The sequence below is a fragment of the Tachyglossus aculeatus genome, chromosome 1, assembly GCF_015852505.1.
Source record: "Tachyglossus aculeatus isolate mTacAcu1 chromosome 1, mTacAcu1.pri, whole genome shotgun sequence".
NCBI classification, from domain to species: domain Eukaryota; kingdom Metazoa; phylum Chordata; class Mammalia; order Monotremata; family Tachyglossidae; genus Tachyglossus; species Tachyglossus aculeatus.
The window spans coordinates 94452815-94467881 of NC_052066.1; the positions used below are offsets into that span (position 1 = coordinate 94452815).

At 47.0% G+C, this 15067-nt stretch overlaps 2 protein-coding genes across 5 annotated transcripts in view; one reads left to right on the plus strand and one right to left on the minus strand.

Annotated features, from left to right (window-relative positions):
- The window catches only part of MED12L (mediator complex subunit 12L), a 535097-nt gene that overhangs the window by 336296 nt on the left and 183734 nt on the right, over positions 1-15067 (minus strand). The window lies entirely within an intron of this gene.
- Positions 1-15067, plus strand: part of P2RY14 (purinergic receptor P2Y14) — an 80503-nt gene that overhangs the window by 45795 nt on the left and 19641 nt on the right. For 2 of the 3 annotated variants that reach the window (XM_038757986.1, XM_038756682.1), the window contains exon 1: positions 9010-9169. The exons of the other annotated variant lie outside the window; for it this stretch is intronic. The gene's annotated coding sequence lies outside the window, so the exon portion shown is untranslated. Of the gene's footprint in view, positions 1-9009; positions 9170-15067 lie in introns of those variants that run through there. 3 annotated transcript variants of the gene reach the window in all.

Sequence of the window (15067 nt, forward strand, 5' to 3'; positions counted from 1 at the left end):
CCACCTTCAAAGCCTTATTGAAGGCACATCTCCTCCAAGAAACCTTCCCTGACTAAGCCTTTCTTTCCACTTCTCCCACTCCCTTCTGCATCACCCTAACTTGATCCCTTCATTCTTCCCCCCTTCCAGCCCCATAGCACTAATGTATATAACCGTAATTTATTTATATTAATGTCTGTCTCCCTGTCTAGACTGTAAGATCATTGTGGGCTGGGAATGTGTCAGTTTATTGTTGTATTGTACTCTCCTAAGTGCTTAGTACAGTGCTCTGCACACAGTAAGCGCTCAATAAATGCTATTGACTGACTGAGAGGCCCGCCCGCCATCACACCGCGAGGCCTTGCTGCTCCCGGAAGGATCCTCTCCTCAGAGCGCCGCCATAGACGCCCGGGATTCCGTTCCCGAGAGGCCCGCCTGCCCGCCCGCCCGCCATCACACCGCGAGACGCCCGGGACTCCGTTCCCGAGAGGCCCGCCCGCCTGCCCCCATCACACCACGCGGCCTTGCTGCTCCCGGAAGGTTCCTCTCCTCAGAGCGCGCCGCTATAGACGCCCGGGACTCCGTTCCCAAGAGGCCCGCCCGCCATCACACCGCGCGGCCTTGCCGCTCCCGGAAGGCTCCTCTCCTCAGAGCGCCGCCATTGACGCCCGGGACTCCGTTCCCGAGAGGCCCGGCCGCCCACCCTCCCGCCATCTCAGTGCCCCCACGGACGCCCCCCCTGCTTCCATCCCCCCACTTAGGAGGTCTTCCGTAAAGTGCCCCTCATCCCCCCACCTTCCCGGTCCGGTCCTGACTGACTCTCCCCCCCGCCCCCAGGTAAAAAGCCCTTGTTAGCACCTTGTTGCACCATGTTAGCACCATGTTACATGTTACATTAACGACAACCTCATTCACACCTCCTCAGCCCTCCCATGCTAGTTGACTGTTCGCTCCCCTCCCCAGGTATCTCTGCTCCCTGACCCCCCTTAACTGGCCCACCCTACTCCAGCTCTTAATAGTTTGTATCTGCTCTCTATGGCATCATTGTCTGCCAATTCTATTATTGCCATAGCATATTGATTGCTTAACTACACCCTGTGATGCCATCGCCTACTTTTATCATTGCTACTGTTTTATTGCTTCTGCATCTCAATTGTTAACCCCCCGCGGTACTGTCGCTCGCCCTGCTGACCTCACCATGAACTTTCAGTTCCCTTGCTCCCAACTGCCATTCCCATTCCTCACCTTCCCCTTCCCCTCTCCCACCCAGCTGTTTCCCTCCCTCTCACCCACCAAGACCGCTCCCCCTCAACCCCTACCAAGGATTCCTCTGTACCAGCGCAGGTCCTCCGCTTCTCCCTCCCGGCCCCCCTCCCTCCCCTTCTCCCCGCCCCCACCCCATCCCAGTTCTCCTTTCCCATCGCCACCCCCCTTCCCACTCTCCCCGCCCAGGCCCCCGCCAACTCATCCCAATCCAAACCCTCCCCACCCCTCGCACCCTTCCCCCTCCCTCCCCTCCCTCGACAGCTGATGCCAAGTGTGGCCTCTGGAACCCCCGCTCCGTTTTAAGTAAGATCCCTTTCATCCTGGACCTTTTCCTTTCCAGTTCTCTACTCCTCCTCGCCCTAACTGAAACATGGCTGTCGCCGGACGACACGGTCTCTTCTGCTGCTCTCTGCAGTGCAGGCCTCTTCTTCTCCCACTCCCCCAGACTCACCGGAAAAGGAGGAGGTGTCGGTTTCCTTCTCGCCCCCCAATGTCGCTTTCGCACTATCCCTCCTCCCCCTTCCCTTTCCTTCCCTTCCTTTGAAGCCCACATTATTCGCCTCTACCACCCCCTCCAGATTCTTGTAGCCGTCATCTACCGCCCTCCGGGCCCCACTTCCAACTTCTTTAATGACTTTGACCCCTTCCTCACATTCCTTCTCTCCTTCTCCATGCCCAATCTGATCCTCGGAGACTTCAATATCCACATGGATATCCCTAACGACTCCTCTGCCACCCACCTTCTATCTCTCCTTGACGCTGCCAACCTCTTCCTCCACCCCACCTCACCCACTCACCAACTTGGTCATACCCTCGACCTCATCATCTCCTACCGCTGCACTGTGTCCACCCTCACCAACTCTGTGATCCCTCTCTCTGATCATAATCTTCTCACCTGCCTCCTCACTCACACTCCTTTCCCCTGTAAATCCGTATTACTCCCTCACAGAGATCTCCGCTCTCTGGACCCCACCCATCTTTCGGAGCGCCTCACACCCCACCTCGCCGCCCTCTCCTCTCTACCCAGTCTTGATGATCAGATTACTGCTCTCAACTCTACCCTTTCTACTCAGCTAGACTCGCTCGCTCCCCTTTCCCTTCACCGCTCTCGCACCACTAACCCACAGCCCTGGATCACTGCCACTGTCCGCCTCCTTCGCTCTTATGCTCGAGCTGCCGAACGCTGCTGGCGAAAGTCTAAACACCATGCCAACCTCGTTCACTTCAAGTTTATCCTTTCCTGCCTTAACTCAGCCCTCTCTTCTGCCAGACAAAACTATTTCTCCTCCCTTATTGACACCCATGCCCATCACCCCCGCCAGCTCTTCCGTACATTCAACTCCCTTCTCAGGCCCCCGGTTCCTCCCCCTCCTCCTTCCCTCACCCCCAACGATCTGGCCTCCTACTTCATTAACAAAATTAAATCCATCAGGTCCGACCTCCCCAAAGTCTCTTCCCCCCTTTCTCCAACCCCCCGGCTCTCAACACTCTCTGCTACTCTCCCATCCTTCCCAGCGGTATCCTCAGAGGAACTCTCCTCCCTCCTCTCAAGTGCTACTCCGGCCACCTGTGCTTCTGACCCCATTCCCTCTCATCTTATGAAATCTCTCGCTCCAGCCCTTCTCCCCTCCTTAACTTCCATCTTCAACCGCTCACTCTCCACTGGTTCCTTCCCCTCTGCCTTCAAACATGCCCATGTCTCTCCCATCCTAAAAAAACCCTCTCTTGACCCCACCTCACCTTCTAGTTATCATCCCATATCCCTCCTACCATTCCTTTCCAAACTCCTTGAACGAGTTGTCTACACGCGCTGCCTAGAATTCCTCAACAACAACTCTCTCCTCGACCCCCTCCAGTCTGGCTTCCGTCCCCTACATTCCACGGAAACTGCCCTCTCAAAGGTCACCAATGACCTCCTGCTTGCCAAATCCAACGGCTCATACTCTGTCCTAATCCTCCTCGACCTCTCAGCTGCCTTTGACACTGTGGACCACCCCCTTCTCCTCAACATGTTATCTGACCTTGGCTTCACAGACTCCGTCCTCTCCTGGTTCTCCTCTTATCTCTCTGGTCGTTCTTTCTCAGTCTCTTTTGCAGGCTCCTCCTCCCCCTCCCATCCTCTTACTGTGGGGGTTCCCCAAGGTTCAGTGCTTGGTCCCCTTCTGTTCTCAATCTACACTCACTCCCTTGGTGACCTCATTCGCTCCCACGGCTTCAACTATCATCTCTACGCTGATGACACCCAGATCTACATCTCTGCCCCTGCTCTCTCCCCCTCCCTCCAGGCTCGCATCTCCTCCTGCCTTCAGGACATCTCCATCTGGATGTCCGCCCGCCACCTAAAGCTCAACATGTCGAAGACTGAGCTCCTTGTCTTCCCTCCCAAACCTTGTCCTCTCCCTGACTTTCCCATCTCTGTTGACGGCACTACCATCCTTCCTGTCTCACAAGCCCGCAACCTTGGTGTTATCCTCGACTCCGCTCTCTCATTCACCCCTCACATCCAAGCCGTCACCAAAACCTGCCGGTCTCAGCTCTGCAACATTGCCAAGATCCGCCCTTTCCTCTCCATCCAAACTGCTACCCTGCTAATTCAAGCTCTCATCCTATCCCGTCTGGACTACTGCACTAGCCTTCTCTCTGATCTCCCATCCTCGTGTCTCTCTCCACTTCAATCCATACTTCATGCTGCTGCCCGGATTATCTTTGTCCAGAAACGCTCTGGACATATTACTCCCCTCCTCAAAAACCTCCAATGGCTACCGATCAATCTGCGCATCAGGCAGAAACTCCTCACCCTGGGCTTCAAGGCTCTCCATCACCTCGCCCCCTCCTACCTCACCTCCCTTCTCTCCTTCTACTGCCAAGCCCGCACCCTCCGCTCCTCCACCACTAATCTCCTCACTGTACCTCGCTCTCGCCTGTCCCGCCATCGACCCCCGGCCCACGTCATCCCCCGGGCCTGGAATGCCCTCCCTCTGCCCATCCGCCAAGCTAGCTCTCTTCCTCCCTTCAAGGCCCTGCTGAGAGCTCACCTCCTCCAGGAGGCCTTCCCAGACTGAGCCCCTTCTTTCCTCTCCCCCTCGTCCCCCTCTCCATCCCCCCGTCTTACCTCCTTCCCTTCCCCACAGCACCTGTATATATGTATATATGGTTGTACATATTTATTACTCTATTTATTTATTTATTTATTTATTTATTTATTTTACTTGTACATTTCTATCCTACTTATTTTATTTTGTTGGTATGTTTGGTTCTGTTCTCTGTCTCCCCCTTTTAGACTGTGAGCCCACTGTTGGGTAGGGACTGTCTCTATGTGATGCCAATTTGTACTTCCCAAGCGCTTAGTACAGTGCTCTGCACATAGTAAGCGCTCAATAAATACGATTGATTGATTGACTGACTAAACTGAGAATTTGCTCAGAGAGACTCAATTCAGCCACCTGGAAGTGTCTCAGCACACCAAAGGGTTTCGTATAGGTTGACAGGAACATACAATCTCAGTTTTGAGTTGCTTGGTGACCTCCCTACATTGAAAGCTTTGCTATGGGTAGGGTTAAGACAACTCAATTTCCACCCATTTGCTTTGTACTTGGAGATGGTACATTTGTGTTCACACGTTCAGAAACTCTGGCAAGAGGAGCACTCTTTAAATACCCTTGTCAACAGTGATTTTGAGCAGGCCACATACTGGCTGTTTTTCCTCAGAGTTACCACAGCATGTTTCCACAACTACTGCTCCCCGTGTGGAAGTGGGACTGCTGCAGACAGTAACTGTAGCAATCTTACCCCTCCCTTATTCCGAAGGCCCCCAAACAGGTTCAGCTAATAATAATGACAGTGGTATTTGTTCAGCGCTTACTTTATGCCAGGTACTGTACTAAGTGCTGGGGTAGATACAAGCAAATTGGGTTGGACACAGTCCCTGTTCCACAAGGGGCTCACAGTCTTCATCCCCATTTTACAGATCAGGTTACTGAAGCCCAAAGAAGTGAAATGACTGGCCCAAGGTCACACAGGAGATAAATTGCAGGGCTGGGATTAGAACCCAACTCCGAGCTCAATCCACTAGGGACATGCTGCTTCAAGAAGCACCGCTTTAGAGGAGAAATAATAGTATTTATTCAGAGCTTACTGTGTGCAGGATCCTGTAATAATCACTGGGAGAGTATATCCAGATGGGAATTAGACACGGTCCTTATCCCTCATGTGTGTGAAGGGCGGCACTGTAAAGTAGTGCAGATGAAACCTTGAGAAAAAAGGTTCAGATCTGAAGGAAGTTTGAAATATCCTGCAACACGACAATGATGATGATTACACTGATTAAGCAACTGTCCTTCACCTCCACCATCAAGACAGACCAGACCTTCACCTTTCTGTGAAATGGACAAAAAGCAGAACTAAATCAAGACATTTATCAATAAGCACCAGGCCTGGGAATTAAAGGAACTGGGTTCTAATTCTGACTCTATTGCACCCAAGGAGAGTGCAACCCTGGGCAAGTCATGTTAGTCCTCTGAGGCTCAGTTTCCTCCTCTGTAAAATGGATAATCAATACCTGTCTCTCTCCCTCTTAGGCTGAACCCCATGAGGGGCTGGGATTGTGTCCAAGCTGATTATCTTGTATCTACCATAGCACTTAGAACCATTTTAGGTGCACAGTAACAGCTTTACAAATATTACAATCAAGGAGGCGCTGAATTATCAAACTTTATTTTGTCTCCAAAATGATTAGTGAATCTCTAAGACCAATTTATCAAACAATATTCTTGTGTGCCGAGTAGTGCACTAAGCATTTGGTAAAATTCACTAGAAGAAGACATGATCCCTGCCCGCATGGAGTTTATAATTTATTCAACTACATGATGGTCTGACAACCAATGAAGGCACTACTCTTCCAAGATGTCTTTCCTAAGCCCTCATTTCCTTTTCTCCCACTCCCTTCTGCATCACCCCAATTTGCTCCCTTTATTCACCACCACAGCACTTAAGGACTTCACCATAATTAGTTTATTTTTATTAACGTATGTATCCCCTTCTAGCCCCTCTCAGGGTCGCACCTGGAGAGCTTCCAGTACTCTACCAGTCACAACTACAGGAGGGAGAGTCAAGCAGAGGCCTGTCCATTCCATTCCACTCTTAGCTTGGGCAGTGGCTAGTGAGTCGAAGGCAATCTGCTACACGTCAAAACTCACCTGTGCTGGGCAGCAGCAGCATGGGAAAGAGTTGAGGGTGGAGAATCAAGTTTACTGCACTGAAGGAGGCAATGTTAAACCACTGCTGCATTTTTACCAAGAAAACTCTATGGATACACTACCAGAACAATTGCAGATGAAAGTGGGGCATTCTAAAGAGATGTGTCTTTGGTGTCGCTATGGGTCGGACACAATTCGACAGCATAAGACAACAACAACAATCCCCTTCTAGACTGTAAGCTCATTATGTCTATTATATTGTTACAGTGAACTCTCCCAAGTGTTTGGCACAGTGCCCTGCACACAGTAACCATTCAATAAATACGACTGATTGATTTATTGTGCTACACAAGTCCGACCCACACCTCACTGAAGAGGGGTCATGAAATAGGTAGAATGAGGGGAATGTCTGCTGGGGGTGTGCCATCAGCAATGAAGGCTTGTGACCCAGAAACAACATAAGACATCTCCCATGGTGGATGGACTCTGCAAGAATCCTTAAAATAGCTAACAAGGTCAGGCAAGACCACAGTGGCTACCTGGCAGTCATGATGGCAAACTGACTGCTGGACAGAGGTTCTCTCATACAGCATCAACTCTGCATGATGTAGTGGATAGAGCACAGGCCTGAGAGTCAGAAGGTCATGAGTTCTAATCCCTGTTCCGCCACTTGTCTATTGTGTGACCTGGGTCAAGTCACTTCACTTCCCTGTGTCTCAGTTACCTCATCTATACAATGGGGATTGACACTGGGAGCTCCAAGTGGGACAGGGACAGTGTCCAACCCAATTTGGTTTTATCCACCCTAACGCTTAGTATGGTGCCTGACATATAGAAAGCGCTTAGCAAATACCATAATTATTATTATAGTGGGCTGCTCCCTGCACACTTACTCTCTTGCTGCTCTCATTACCCCACTGGGAGCTCACTTGGGAGGGATGAGAGGGCAAGTGGCACTGTGCCAGCCACTAACACTATAATCAATTCCTTTGAGCAGGTTCTCGGCCCTAAAACCTTCAATTGGGCAGGGAATTTGCCTACCAACTCTGTTGCAATGCAATCAATCAATCAATCGTATTTATTGACCACTTACTGTGTGCAGAGCACTGTACTAAGTGCTTGGGAAGTACAAGGTGGCAACATATAGAGACAGTCCCTACCCAACAGTGGGCTCACAGTCTAGAAGGGGGAGACAGAGAACAAAACCAAACATATTAACAAAATAAATAGAATAGATATGTACAAGTAAAATAAATAAAGTAATATGTACAAACATATATACATATATACAGGTGTGCTCTCACAAGTGCTTAGTACAGTGCCCTGCACACAGTAGACACTCAATAAATAGCACTGATGATGAGGATGGCGGCTGGATTACCGCGTACCTGTTGTTTACGAGTGGCTCCATCCACCCAACCACCCATTGAGGATGAGCTAGATACAAAATGTTACATTTAAGATCACACCTCCTCCAAGAGGTCTACCCCAACTAAGCCCTCTTTTCCCCAGCTCTCTCTCTTTGTTCTGCATCATCTATGCACTTGGATCTGTGACCTTTAAGCATTTGATATTTGTTCTGCTCTCAACCCTACAGAACTCAGGTACATATCTTTAAATTATGTATTATTTCTTTATACTCATGTCTGTATCCCCCCTAGACTGGACAATGAACACATCTGCCAGCTCTGTTATGAGAAACACCATGGCGTAGTGGAGAGAGCACAGGCCTGAGAGTCAGAAGGTCATGGGTTCTAAAAGGTTCTGCCACTTATCTGCTGTGGGCAAGTCACTTCACTTCTCTGCGCCTCAGTCATCTCACCAGTAAAATGGGGAACGAGGCTGTGAGCTCCTGCAAGCCCCACATGGGACAGGGACTGTGTCCAATTTGATTTGTTTGATTCCACCCCAGAGCTTAGTACAGTGCCTTGCACATAGTAAGTGCTTAAATACCACAATTATTATGATGATTATTAACCCAAGCACTTCATACAGTGTTCTGCACATAGAACTCAGTAAAGACCACTGATTGATTTATCGATATCACACCATAAAGCTAAGGGTTTCAGTAACTGCCAAGACTTGATTTTCCCTGAAATATACCAGAGCTTGTTATTTCTAGACTGTGAGTCCGTTGTTGGGTAGGGACCATCTTTATACTGTGCCAACTTGTACTTCCCAAGCGCTTAGTACAGTGCTGTGCCCACAGTAAGCACTCAATAAATACGATTGAATGAATGAATGAATTATGAGTAGCATGTTCTGAGGAAGAAAAAGCCATGTGAATATGAACTGGAATTCACAGAAGCTCTCAGTATAGCGGTTTCACAGGAAAGGTCACGGCCAGGCATGGGAACAACCTCTCCTCCTCCTCCTCTCATTTCTCATTGCACAAGCTGGATAAACTCTTTACTGCCCAGCTTAGTTGTGATCATTCGCAATTCTAAGCCCAATTCAGGTCTGACCCTCCTATAAGCACATACTGGACTCCGAAAGAGACCGAGACATCTGTAGCTCTTTGACATTTCAACTCCATCTGGCAGGGCTTCAACAATTCCAATAGAATCTTAAAATATTTTGGTTTGGGACCTGTTGTAGCATTTCCTAGAAGATGATGAAAGGATCATGATCCTGAGAGCAAAGTGTAGCCCATTTTACTCCGACAGTCAATGATCTAGTCACATCATTGATAACAGCTGATTGATCGGTTGACTCCATGGCTGCCACAGGTAAGTCATAAATTCTTCTCGCACTCCCCAAGGGATTTAATGTGCAATTATGACACTCTTAAATTAACTGCAGAATCACGGGCGGTCTTACTTTCCTGTATGAGTGCTTAAAAGTCAAGTGCTCTATCTCTCTAAATCATTTTCTGCAATCGGAAGTTAGAGCTAAGTGCTATTTTTTTTCCTTAGATCATAAATGCATGGTTCATAACTCCTGGCTGGGTGAGGTTTTAATTTTTTTTATTTTTAAGATATTTTTCACTGTACCCAGGTCCACACACAAAGGGGCAAAATAAAAGCTATTTTGTTTGAGATTTGGAGACAAACCCAATTAGGTGTGGGCTACTATTCAATCACTGCAAAGCTCTTACAGAAGGTAAGGGAATGTAGAAAAAGGACTCACTTTCAGGCCACAGTTATAGCACTGCCAAATCTGCAACACAAAGTAATGAACTGCATGTAAATAGTGCCCTCATTTTTCTAAAGAATATGGAGAGAGAGAGAGCCATTCTCCTTTGACTGCGATCTCCATGTAGGCAGAGACTGTGCCTGACTGGCTTACATCATACCTACCCCATCGCATAGCACAGCGATTAGCACATAGAACCATGACTATTAGTAGAGATGGGGTGGGTTGTGAGGCAGAAAAGGAGCTGTGCCTTTGTGCTCAAAGATGATGCTTCTGAGAGCGCAGAAGTTTCCATCCAGTTGGTGTGTTGATTAAGGAGACAGTCTCTGCCTCAGCAAGCTTTTGCAAAGACAGCAGGATGCACTGAATTCCTCAGGACAGGAAATTTACTTCACTGAATTTGAGTTTTGTTTTATAATGGGTCTCTAAAGCTCTCAGTTCCTGAGGACTCTTACTGCTTTTGGGTTAGAACTAAGTCTTCCATTGGGATTTTGTCACATTTTAAATATCAATACTTTTCAAGAAGCAGCACTCATTGATTTGTGTTTTATTTAGGATGCCTCAGGTTTATGGTCATCACAAGCCAAAAAAAAGTATAGAAACTAACCCCTAAGCCTTATATAAATTACTGAGTGGGTCAATCCATATGCAGTTTTTCAAAACTGTCCCTTCAGAATCTAGACCAAGAAAGAATAAAATTTAACTCCTAACCCTGAGCAACATAAGTGAAACTTAAAAGGACTGATTCAAGAAGGGGTGGGGAGGAAAGGCGAAGGGGGAAGAGAGAAGCAGCATGTCTTATTGAAAGAGTGCAGGGCTGGGAGCCAGAGAACCTGAGTCCTAATCCCAGCCCCACTTGTTCTCTTTGTGACCTTGAACATATCAGTTATCTTCTCCAGGCCTCAGATTCCTCATTTGTGACTTAGGATTCAATACCTGTTCATCTCCCTCCTTAAACTGTGAACTCCATGTGGTATTGGCACTTTTGTCTGATCTAATTATCTTGCATCCACCCCAGGCCTTAGTACAGTTCTTGCCACAAAGTGCTTAACCATTGCTGGAATCATCATCAACCTCATCACCATCATTATTGTTATTAGTATAAAGAGAGAGGTGGATAACAAACAACGGCATATATGCAGCTTCCCCAAAACTTGGATGTTTACTACAAAAGGGAAACAAGGCCATTCAAGTACCAGTGATTGATTCTTACACCTGCCCTGTAGTCCTCTGAGAGTAATCAGAACCCCTCTCCAGAGCCAAGAACTAGCTGATTCCCTTCTAGACTGTGAGCCCACTGTTGGGTAGGGACTGTCTCTATATGTTGCCAACTTGTACTTCCCAAGCGCTTAGTACAGTGCTCTGCACACAGTAAGCGCTCAATAAATACAACTGATTGATTGATTCTAACGCAACTGAGATTGAGCAACTCCCTCTCCTGCTTTAATAATAATGGTATTTGTTAAGCGCATACTATATGCCAAGCACTGTTCTAAGCACTGGGGTAGATACAAGGTTATCAGGTTGTCTCACATGGGGCTCACAGTTTTAATCCCCATTTTACAGATGAGGTAACTCAGGCAAAGAGAAGTTAAGTGACTTGCCCAAAGTCACAGCTTATAAGTGGCAGAGCCAGGATTAGAATCCATAACCTCTGACTCCTAAACCTGTACTCTTTCCACTAAGCCACACTGCTTTGCTGAAAAGATCTAGGATCTGTTCTACAGTCAGGTTATCAACCCTAAACTCTTACTATGTAGCACCTCAAGAGGATTTCTGGTTTCTAAAAAGCAGGCAGCTATAACCTCCCCAGGGGATGGTTCCGCTGGAGGTCCAAAGAGCAAACCACTCACAGGGCAGTTCGGCCTATCAATTAATATATCAATGGAATGTATTGATTGTTTACTGTGTGCATAGTGCTGTACTAAGCACTTGCAAGAGTGCTATACAACAGACTTACAGCCTAGAACAAACAGTAGTCGCAGCCTGAGCTCAGCTGGAGAAGAGAGCTGAAGCTGTCACAACCCACTGAAACTTCTTGGAAAGTGGTTCTTAACGAAACTGTAAGCTCCTTGAAGGCAGGGATTATGTCTACCAAACCTAGTGGACTCCCTGAAGCCCAGTGTTCAGAATGCAGTAAAGGCTCAGTAAATACCAAGGATCAATTGATTGATTCTGAGTAGTACAGCCAAGATTGAGTCTCAGCAGAAACAGAAAGAAAAGAGACATTTGCAAACCATTAATGAAATTCCCCTTTCTAGTCACTTACCATTTCCTAAGTAGAGGATCTGACGTCCCCAGTGCTGTTCCTGCTCAGGATGACTGCTAACTGTGCTTGAGGGAACAGGGCACTGGGAAACAAAAATGGAGACTTGGCCTAAATCACGGCATAATAAGGTTGTAGGGTGAAGGAGTGGGGAACAAAGCGAGAACCAAAACATTTCACTTTTAAATAGTCCTCCTCCAATTTCCTTTTTAATTACGAGAATGATGTTTAGAATTACAATGAAGGAGGAAGAACTACTGGAACTTGATGCTCATTTCTATTAAACTAAGGCAGAAGTGGAATTATGCAGTCTCAAGAGGCAATGTTTAGGGGAGAGAGGGTTAAAAGAAATAATAATTATACCTTGATTTTTTTAATGGTATTTGCTAAGCACTTACTATGTGCGAGGCACTGTACTAAGCACTGGGCCAGATACAAGATAATCAGGTTGCAAAGTCTATGTCCCACATCAGGCTCACAGTCAATCCCCATTTTACAGATGAGGTAACTGAGGCACAAGGAAGTGAAGTGACTGGCCCAAGGTCACACAGCAGACAAGTCAAAGAGCCGGGATAAGAACCCAGGTCCTCTGATTCCCAGGCCCATGCTCTTTCCATCAGGCCATGCTGCTTCCCCATGAATTCACATAGTGCTTTATTTTTCCAAAACACTCTCACACCTAGGGTCTCATTTTGTTCTCATAACATTCCAGTGAAGTGGGGAGGAGTAAGCAGCACTCTCCTCATTTTGCGACGCAGGAAACTGGGGCCCAGACAGGTTAAGCAACTCCCCCAAAGTCATACAGCAGGACAGTGGTAGAGGTGGGACTAGGAACCATGTCTCCCACCTCCCAGATTCAGGAGGAAAGGAAATTCCCAACCTGATCTCATCCCTGTCAAACTTGATGGAGGGGATGGAAGGATATGAATCCATTTGAGAAGAAGGGTGGTCTAGTTGGCTGCTGAGTGACCTTGGACAAGTCATTTACAAATTTTATGAGAGGCAGCCAAGTGGCCTACTGGAGACATCACAGGGCTGGGAGTCAGAACGACCTGGGTTCTAATCCTGGCTCCACCACTTGTCTGCTGTTTGACCTTGGGCAAGTCACTTCATTTCTCTGGGCCTCAGTTATCTCATCTGTAAAATGGGGATTAAGACTATGAGCCCCTTGTTGAGCCCCATGGACTGTGCCCAACCTTATTACTTTGTAAATACTCCAACGCTTAGAACAGTGCCTGGCACACAGTAAGTGCTTAACAAATGCCATTAAAAAAAAAATCTGTGAGCCCCATGTAGGACATGGACTTTGAGTGTCCAAACTGATTATCATATATGTACCCCAGCACTTAGTACAGTGCCTGGAACAAAATGAGTGCCTAGCATTCATTTAAATGTATTTATTGATCGCTTACTGTATGACGAGCACTGTACTAAGGGCTAAGGAGAATACAATATAGCAATAAACAAACACATTTCCTGCCCATGAGTTTACAGTCTAGCAAATACCATAAAATATACCCCCTCCATTCCTGTAAGATTGACAGCTATGCCAATCATGCCAGTCTACCCCCAGCAGCATCTCCCTTACTCCCCACACCCTGAAGCTGCCAACACAAGTAATTAAGCTTCATTGGTTGAGGAATAGTTTTGTTGATGTCTTATTCTATGCAAATCACTATATTAAGCACTTGGGAGAGTACAGTTAAGTTAGCAGGCCTCAAGAAGTTTACAATCTAATGAAGAGATGGATACTGAAATAATTACAAATAGGAGGAAGCAACTGAATACAATATAGCTCATTATGATTAAGGAATGTGTCTGTTAATTTTTATTACTATCATTATTATTATGGTATTTGTTAAGCACTTACTATGTGCCAGGAACCGCACTAAGCGCTGGGGAGGATACAAGCAAATCAAATTGGACACCGTTCCTGTCCTGCACAGGGCTCACAATCTTTATCCCCATTTTACAGATGAGGTAACTGAGGCACAGAGAAGCAAAGTGGCTTGCACAAGGCCACACAGCAAACAAGTGGAGGAACTGGGGTTAGAACTCATGATTTTCTGACTCCCAGGCCTGTGTTCCATCCACTAAGCCTATATTGTACTCTCCCAAGTGCTTAGTACAGTGCTTTGCACACAGTAAGAGTTCAATAAATATGATTGAATGAATAAGTGTAACGGGCATGCAAAGTCTCAGGTCTTGCAAAACTTCAGAAATGGCAGCTGGGATAAACAGGGTGGAGAGATGAGAGATTCTCAACCCTATTTATGGTGTTGTACTCTCCAAACACAGAGAACAGTGCTCTGCCCACTGTAAGTGCTCAATAAGTGTCACTGATCGGCGATGAATCAATTGATTGAGATGACTGCATCATCTACACACTTGAATCTGTACCCTTCGGGCATTTGTTATATTCACTCTGCCCTCAGCCCCACAGGACATATGCACACTTCTATTATTTCTTTATATTAATGTCTGTCTCCCCCTCTAGAGTGTAAGTGAGCTGTACTCAGAAAGTGTGTCTACCAACCCTTTTGTATCCTCCCAAGTGCTTAGATTTTAAGCACTCAATAAATACCACCGACTAATTTATTGAGATTAATGAGGGAAGGCCTCTAGACTGTAAGCTCCCTCCAGCAGTCAATAAATACCATTGAATAGTTGCTTATGGTGAAAGAACTGACAGGATTTGGGAAGCTTGTTCTGGGAAAGTGTCTGTTCATGATTACATTGTACTCTCCCAAGTACTTAGTACAGTATTTTGCACAATGTAAGCGCTCAATAAATGACTGACAATGAATGAGACTGACTGTGCGAATTGAAAGAGGACAATGACACAGTTCTGAGCTTGAAGGATGGGGAAGATGGTGGTGGTGTAAACTTACTAATGAGGAGCAATTCAAGGCCCTACTGAGAGCTCACCTCCTCCAGGAGGCTTTCCCAGACTGAGCCCCCTCCTTCTTCTCCCCCTCCTCCCCCTCTCCACCCCCCCCCGCCTTACCTCCTTCCCTTCCCCACAGCACCTGTATATATGTATATATGTTTGTACGTATTTATTACTCTATTTATTTTACTTGTACATATCTATTCTATTTGTTTTATTTTGTTAATATGTTTTGTTTTGTTCTCTGTCTCCCCCTTCTAGACTGTGAGCCCACTGTTGGGTAGGGACCGTCTCTATATATCGCCAACTTGTACTTCCCAAGCGAATAGTACAGTG